The sequence below is a fragment of the Neodiprion lecontei genome, chromosome 7 (genome assembly GCF_021901455.1).
Source record: "Neodiprion lecontei isolate iyNeoLeco1 chromosome 7, iyNeoLeco1.1, whole genome shotgun sequence".
NCBI classification, from domain to species: Eukaryota; Metazoa; Arthropoda; class Insecta; order Hymenoptera; family Diprionidae; genus Neodiprion; species Neodiprion lecontei.
This window is the reverse complement of record NC_060266.1, coordinates 14,581,745-14,588,069: the sequence shown is the minus strand read 5'-3', so window position 1 is coordinate 14,588,069 and position 6,325 is coordinate 14,581,745. Positions and strand designations below refer to the sequence as shown.

The window sequence follows — 6,325 nt, the reverse complement described above, 5'->3', positions numbered from 1 at the left end:
AGTGTTTGTGCGTTCGTGTGCCCGTCTGGTCATGTATCTTTCTTTTTGTGCTCGTAATTCGTCGTATAGGGTGCTTGCTGGTTCTAAACTTGCGATTATGGCTATTATCTCGGGGTGTGGTCCTGTGTGTTGTTTGCATGTTTGTTTTGTCTGTGTCGATTCTGTGTGTCTGTCCATGTTGGCGAATGTCTGTAAGATTCTGTCTTCTGTTGTTTGTGGTATCGCGAATCTGGTGTGTGCCCATTGAGGGGGTGATGCTGGGGGTGGTGTGTACCGTGGTGTTGGTGTGGGTGTGGGGCGTGTGGTTGTATGGGGTGTTTGTTTCTTGGTGGGTGGGTGTGTAGTCGTGTGTGTGGCCGTGGTTCGTGTGGTGTGGGTAACTGTTTGTGGGTGTATGATAATGTGTGGTGGGTGTGGTGTGTCTGTGTTAGTTTGTGTGCATGTTTGTATGTGTTCTGTGTATTTGGTGCCCCGGACCAGCCCGTTGCATTTCGGGCATTGCCTTGGTCCGGAGGGTGTACTTGTGTGTGTGATCATCGTTGTGTGTGTTTGTGAGTGTCTCTGTGTGGCTGTGGGTGCAGTGGTTGTTAAGTGTGTTGTCGTCGTGGTGGTCTGTATTACCTTTCTGTATGTGGGGGGTGTCGGTAGTAGGGTTCGTCGGGTCTCCGTCTGGTGTGTGCCGTCGCGTCCGTATTTGTGTGGGTGTGGGGCCTGTCCTGGTGTTTGTAATAGTGGTGTTTTTTCTGTTTGTGTCGTCGTTGTCGTCGGTCTCGTCAGTCGCAGCGTCATCAGGGCCGGTATTTTTGTTTGCTGATTTTCCATGTTGTGTTTCTGTGGAGTGAATACACATGTTAGTTTATTTTCGGGGTGTGTTATTTGATTATGTATATAATTTTAGGTCTTCTATATGACATTTTCCTATATTTCTACCGCTCTCTGTTGTTAATTCGTATATTGTGGGTGAGACTTTTCTAGTGATTATGTATGGGCCTATGAATTTTTTATTTAACTTAGCTGTCGTTCGTTCTGGTCCGGATGAGAGTGTGTGGTTCTTTTTTAGTACTCTGTCTCCCTCCTTGAATTGAATGTCTCGTCTTCGTAGGTTGTAGTAGTGTGCTTGTTTTTCGTTTGCTTCTATCAAGTGCCTCTGTACTTCGTCTCTAAGTATTTGTAGTCGTCTCAAGTGGTCTGTCCATCTGTCTGTGTCTTGTAATTCTACTTCGTCGTGGTTCTCTAACTGATTTCTTAGACATTGTGTGGGATTTAATTCCCTTCCTAGGTTTAAAAAGGCTGGTGTGTGTTTAGTTGATGTGTGTGTACATGTATTGATTGCAAATTGTAAGTCTTGTAAGTGTATGTCCCATTCTGTGTGGTCGTTGTTTACGTAGGCTTGGATCATTGTTTTAGCGGTTCTGTTGACTCGCTCTACGGGGTTGGCTTGTGCGTGGTATGGGGGGATTGTTGCGTGTCTTATGTTGAATTTTTGTGTCAGTTCGCGTATGAGTTTGTTTATGTATGGTGTGCCGTTGTCTGTCAGTAGTATGCGTGGTGTACCCCATCGTGATATTACGTGAGAGTGGAATGTCTGTTCTATTGTTTTGGCGTTTGCTTTGCGTGTCGGTATGATTTCCACCCATTTAGTGTATAGGTCTTCGAACACTATGATGTATTGGTTTCCTTTTTTTGATCGTGGGAGTGGGCCCATGATGTCGGAGGCTACTACTGTCCACGGTTCTTCGATAATTCTCATGCCCATTAGTCCTGCCGGTCGCGCTTGTATTGTTTTTGTTCTTTGGCATGTGTCACATTTTTTTATGTAGTTTACTGTGTCTCTGTACATCCCTGGCCAATAATAAGTTTTTGCTACTCGTTGGTATGTTTTTTCGATCCCTAAGTGTCCTGCTTGTGTTACGTCGTGGTTTTCGTGTAGTATGTGTGTTATTTTGTCTTTGGGTGTGACTAGTTTCCATGGGTTTGTGTCTGGTAGGAGGTTTGAGTGTAGGGGGTTAGGGCGGTGGAAGTATAGTTGATTGTTTCTGATTCGCCACGACTCGTTTTTCTCTGGGCGTGTTTGTACTTGTGTTTTTTTGTATGTGTACCACTTGTCTGTCGTGTCTTCTATTGTGTCTATGTGTTCTTCGTCTTCGTGTCGTCTTGAAAGTGCGTCTGGCACGTCGTGCATTGTACCTTTTCTGTGTGTAATGTCAAAGTCGTATTCTAATAGTTCTAGTGCCCATTGTGCAAGTCGGCCTGTGGGGTTTTTCAATTGTCTAAGCCACTTCAGTGCGTGGTGATCTGTAATGACTTTAAAATGGTATCCTTCCACGTATGGTCTGAATTTTTTTATGGACCAGAGTACCGCCAAACATTCTCTCTCAGTTGTCGAGTATTTACGTTCTGCCTCGCTTAGCGCACGGCTAGCGTAGGCTATGACATGATCTTCGTCATCGAGAGATTGTGTTAGTACGGCACCTATCCCTGTTCCGCTAGCGTCTGTTTGTAGTGTGAATGTTTGTGTGTAATCTGGGCATGCGAGTGTGGGTGGTGATGTGAGTGCGTGTTTGATTGTGTTCATTGCGTTTTCTTGTTCTTCCCCCCAGTGCCATTTCTGGTCTTTTTTCAGTAGTCGTGTTAGTGGTTCTGTAATGTGTGCGAAGTTAGGTATGAAGCGTCTGTACCATGATGCCATGCCAATTAGTCTCCGTAGTTGTTTTATTGTTTTTGGGTTTGGGTAGTTTTCTATGGGTTGTGTTTTGTCGGGGTCTATGTGTAGTCCGTGTCTGTCTACTATGTTTCCGAGATATTTGACTTGTGCGCATCCGAATTCGCACTCCTCTGGGTTTATTGTTAGTCCCGCGTCTGTAATTCTTTTGAGTATTTGTTCTAGTCTTTGTAAGTGTTCGTCGAATGTTTGTGTTACTATTATTATGTCGTCTAAGTATGCGAATGCATATGGTTCGCATTCTGGGCTTATGAGTCTGTCTAGTAGTCTTTGGAATGTCGCCGGTGCGCCTGTCAGTCCGTATGGCATTCTTTTAAATTGAAATAAGCCCATTCCCGGGACTGTAAAGGCTGTTATATGTTTACTGTCTTCGTCGAGTGGTATTTGGAAGTATGCTTGGCTTAAGTCGATTTTTGATATGTACTGTGCTGTCCGTAGTTTGTCTAATATTGCTGTCATGTATGGTAGTGGGTATGCGTCTTTTTTTGATACTGAGTTTACTTTTCTAAAGTCTAAACAAAAGCGATATGTGTTATTTGGTTTTTTTATCATAACAATTGGGCTCGACCATTCGCTTTCTGATGGTTCTATCACGTCTTCTCTTAGCATTTTGCCTATTTCTGTGTGGATGGCTTCTCTAATTTTTGGTGATACCATATAGTATCCTTGTTTTATGGGTGCGTGTCCTTGTGTGTCTATTTTGTGTTTAAATAGGTGTGTTAGCCCGAGTTGGCCTGGTAGTGTTGAGATTTTCTGCTGTATAGTCGTCTGTAGTTGTGTGTGTTGTGATTGTGTGAGTTCTTGTATTCCTGCGCATATCTGTGGTTCGGTTTCTTTGTCGGTTTGTATGTCGTCTGTTGTTTGTGCGTTTGTGGGTATGATTTTTTGATTTGTGATTTGTGTGTTCTGTGGGTTGTCTTTTTGGGGGATGTTTTCCGTTGGTGTCTTTGTGCTGGGTAGTGTTGGTGTTAGTGGTTTTTGTTTCATGGTTGTTTTTTTTGTGTTTTCGTGTCTTTCTGTTGTTTTCGGGTTCGTTTGTTGTTACGTTGCTTCTAATTTTTCTGCTGCTTTTGCTTGTTTTGTGTGTGTTTGTGTTGATTGGTGTCGTGTTTCTCGTGTTTGATGTGTTTGTATGTATTCTTTGAGTGGTGTTGGTAGTTTTAGTGGTCTACCTTGCATGTGGTAGTGTGTCTGTGGGTCGTCTATCAGCGACCATGTGTTTTTTCCATAATTTATTAGTATTCCAAATCTTATTAAGTCGCTGTTCCCAATGATACCTTGTGAGCCTAAGTTTGGTATTAATCCGAAATTAATTTTCTTTGTTATGTTGCCGAGGCGTATTGGGAGTGTTACTGCTCCTTCTATCGTCACCTGTGTTCCGTTTCCCATTGTAGCTGTTCTGTCGGGTGTGTTGTTTATTTGTGTGTCTGTGTTGTGTAGTATTTGTATTACTTCTGCGCCTAGGTATGAGTGTGTTGCGCCTGTGTCTATTAGTGCGTTAAATTCGTGACCGTGTATTTCGATTCTGATGTGAAACCTACTTTCCGTTCTGTTGTTATCTGTTGTGGGTGCTACTGTCTCGGGTGTGTTTGTGTTGTTTTTGGGGTTGCCCTCCACCCTTGCTGGGTCAACCCTTACTCGTTTCCCTGGTTCTGTGTTTGTGTGCATTGCCATCTGAAGTGTCCGGGTTGGTTGCAGTTAAAGCATCTGCGTGGTGTTGTGCCTGTGTTTGGATTCGTTTGTGTTTGTTGCTGAGTGTAGTGTGGTGAGTTATACGTGATTGCGGGGTATCGAGTCTGTTGCGTGTTTTGGTTTGTTTGGTTTCGTCGTATGTTGTCTGTGAGTGCCGGTGGTATATTTGGTGTTGGGAGTATTGCTGGGCGGGGTTGTGTTTGTGTGTACTTGTATGGGATGTATTGTGTGTGGTGTGTTTGGTGTGTGTAGGTTTCTCGCGGGTGTGTGTAGTTGTTTAATATTGTTTGTCTCGTGTTTTCCCATTCGATATTTGCTTCCCATCCTTTTGCGGCCATTTCCAGTTGGTCGAAGTTCGCGAAATCGTATGGTTTTATGTATGCCTTGTATTCTATTTTCATGTTTCTGTATGCCAGGTCTAATTGTGTTCGTGGGTGGTATGGTGGTTTTAGTTGTGATAGTAGTGTTCTAAATTGTATTAGGAATTGTGTGATTTTTTGTGTTGGTCCTTGTACGTAATTTCTGATTTTTTGTTCTAGCTTGTCCCTATGTTGTATGTCTTGAAATGCGTGTGTAATGTCTCTTTCGAATTCTTCCAGTGTTCGCCATTTGCCTCTATTTAATCTGTACCAGTTTTTTGCGTCACCTTCGAGTATTGGGCTGAGGTTGTTGATTAATTGTGTGTCGTGTATTTCATAACCCGTTTGGTAGTCGCGGAGATTTTGTAGAAATTCATCTATGTCTTCGTTTGTGTTTCCTGAGTATTTTATGTTCCATGTTTGTATTGTTTTCATTGCCATTGCTGGCTGATTCCAGTATGTATTGTTTGGGTTTGATGTGTGGTTTGTGTTTGTGGGGTGTATTGACTGTGTGCTGTATATGTGTGGATCTTCGTATACGTTTCTGTCGCTTGGTGATGCTTCGAGGTCTATTAGGTTTTGCATAAGTCGTGTGTTACGTGTGTTGGTGGCTAAAAATGTGTCTGTTCCTGTGAAGTGTCGGTTCGTTTGATTGGTGGTTACCGTGTTAGTTTGCGTGTGTGTAGGTGTTGGGATTGTATTGTATGTTTGTGTGGGATTTGTTGGTTCTGGGCTTTCTTGGTGTTGAATTTGTGTACTGTGTAAATTGTGTGTATTCTCTATGATAGCTGCATCGATTATATTTATTGTGTTTGGTGAATTTATCGTGCATCGTCTATTTATTTCCTGCCGTTGGGTCGGTGTTTGTTGATCTCGTGTCGCGCGCGGCTCGCTCTGTGTCGAGTTGTTTTGGTTGCGTTCGGGTGTGTGTATGTCCATGTGTTCGCGCGCTAGGCCTTGCGGTTCCCTGTGTCCTTGGTCTGCCATTGTGTGTATCGTGTTTGGTAGTGTGTGTGTTCAACTGTCTTTATTTGAATTTTCGTGACTGTGTAGTTTTGTTTCGTGAGTCTATGTGTACTTTGTTAGCGTTTATTCCTGTGTTTTGTCTCTTAATTGTTTGGATTTGGGGTAAAAATGTGGGTAATTTACGTTGGGCGCCAATTTGTGACGGGTTTTGAGCCCGCACGAATAATGTGGGGGGTGAGAGAGACAATTAGAGACGGGGCGGGTGTAAAAGGTAAAACTTGTTGTGTATATTTGAGCAAAAGGGGTCGACTTAAACTAAGAAAAATACAAAGGGTTGTAGACTCGAACGGGGGCTGATCACGCCTCAGCCCTTAGCGTTTCTTAATACTAACTTACAGGTACGCGCGCGGGGGGGGGGGAAGAGTGGGTGAGGTGCCGGGGAATGTGAAGTCGGGAGGGTTGGTATTGCGAGGGGATGGGGTGGTGTAGCGTGACGTGGAGTGTGAGGTAGAAAGGGTCGGTATTGCGAGGGGAGGAGCAGATCGGCTGTAGGATGCAGGCTAACCTGGTGTCGTCGGCGTGTGTG

General features: G+C 43.8%; 1 long non-coding RNA gene across 1 annotated transcript; it reads right to left on the bottom strand.

Annotated features, from left to right (window-relative positions):
* Window positions 1–539: 539 nt before the first annotated feature.
* On the bottom strand, window positions 540–1,564 carry LOC124295365. Its single transcript, XR_006905287.1, has 2 exons — window positions 622–1,564; window positions 540–569 (listed from the first exon to the last, which is right to left on the bottom strand). It is a non-coding gene; the product is annotated as an uncharacterized LOC124295365 (long non-coding RNA).
* Window positions 1,565–6,325: the final 4,761 nt, after the last annotated feature.